Below are 1,927 nucleotides of genomic sequence, written 5' to 3'. Positions count from 1 at the left end.
AATAATAATAATAGTTTGATTGATTGTCCTGTTTTATGTTGAAATGTCTTAGTTTTTTGTGTTATTTTTTTCTGAAATGAAGAAAAAAAAAACCTGCAACCACCACTCCAGTATTTCTAATCACATCACATAACATCAAATACACTGCACAGTACACCACAGAGTATTTATTTATTTTTGGCCACAGGTAGAGTAACTGTGAAGGCCAGACGAGACAGTCAGTTCTTATATTGAATATTCATGCTATTATGGGGGGAATAACCCCTGGCTGCCAGTGTGTGCGCTTAATATCCTTAATCACCTGCATCTCATTGAGGGGTCCGGGACACACCTCCACTCATTAAAATGATGGATGGAGGCATACGGGAACGATCCCCCTCTGTTCCAAATTTGTTCTTGTTTAGAAAGGTGCTTATTAGAGACTACCTGAGGGAAGGAAGGGGGATGGGAGCTCCGAGAGCTGGAAGAATAGGTGGATCAGAAAGGTAGTACATATGTTATTATAAATTCATTTCTTAATTCTCTTAGTATGGTTGTGTGTTCATTTATTGTTGTGATCACCAAATGACAGCAAAAATAAGAGAAATGTTTCTGCCCAAGTTCATTAGCTTAAAAACATGCTGAATTGAATCCAATGAAAAAATCATGAGCTGCTGTTTGATTTATCTTGCACAATGAGATACTGACTCTGTTTTCAAAATGTACAGGAGAGGGCTTGGACTGGTCTCTTTACACCACAGTGAGACGGGCCTTAAGCTGAGGGCAGCTTGTAAAAAACAGGACTTCTACTGGAGTTCCTCGAGACTCAGGAGGGAACAGGAAGGGGAAGGTACAATCTCTTCTTTCTTCATCTCTGATGTTTGAATAAGCCAGACAGACAGAGCTTGACATTAAAGGCTCCCATAGGCCAGGTTATTGCCTCTGTGAGAACAAGCAGTAGGCAGGTTAGATGTAATAAACTGGAACAAATGTATTTAAGTCACCAATTAGGAGAAGTCAGTGTCTGGATCCAGTCTTTGGCGCCGGTGTCCTCCTCTGATTTTATGGATATTTTGTTGTGTCACATAAGCACACATTCTCCTCCAGTCTCTTTGCAAAAGACGACAAGGATGAAGACTAAATTTGCTTGCTTATATAACCTCATTGAAGCCTCCTTATGCTTAATTGGCAGCAATCTAGCCCCGTTAAATTAAATATAATCCCTTTACTGTTGGTTTTAGCCTGCCTCTTTCTCCAAATGCCTTTACTGAATGACATGGCATGTGGATATTGTGAGTAATAGAGAAAGCTAATGGAATTGGCAATAGGTGATACGTTTTTACAGCTAGAGTGCAGAAGAAAGGTAGCGGTTTAGCCACTGTGCCAGGGATATTGATGGTTCTCTCCTTGACAGGGATGTTGAAGTACTTTGTCCTTTTTGTTGATGCTAGTTTATATTATTTCTCATTAAAATGCAATAGAAGTTATAAAAGTGAGCTTGTTTATAAAGCCTTGCTAATGGATTTAATACTGTTGTCAATAAATACGAACTATTCATTTTATTATTATTTTAGAGCTCAATAGATGTTATTGCAACATTATTCTGTGGACTTTGTATATGAGTTTAAATCATTAGGAGCTTTTAAAATGAAACTTTAAGAGAATAACTAGGCTGCTGTATTTTTATAGTACAAATAAATACCATAAAAAACCTAGAATGAATTTATCATATTTTAAAATTAGTTTGGCCGCACAAATAGTGGTTAGCATTGATCCCTCACAGCAAAAAGGTCTTGGGTTCAATCCCCAACTTGCGCCCATGGTTTTTTTCTTTGGAGTTTGGCTGTCTTTTTAGTGCTTGCATAGCTTTGCTCTGGACCAGAAACATGCACATCATGATGTCCTACAGAGAAAGTTCATTTTGACCGCTTGTATGTGGAATTTTGTT

Source organism: Austrofundulus limnaeus, unplaced genomic scaffold (assembly GCF_001266775.1).
Source record: "Austrofundulus limnaeus strain Quisiro unplaced genomic scaffold, Austrofundulus_limnaeus-1.0 Scaffold110, whole genome shotgun sequence".
Classification (NCBI taxonomy): Eukaryota; Metazoa; Chordata; class Actinopteri; order Cyprinodontiformes; family Rivulidae; genus Austrofundulus; species Austrofundulus limnaeus.
Note: the sequence above shows the minus strand (reverse complement) of the source record.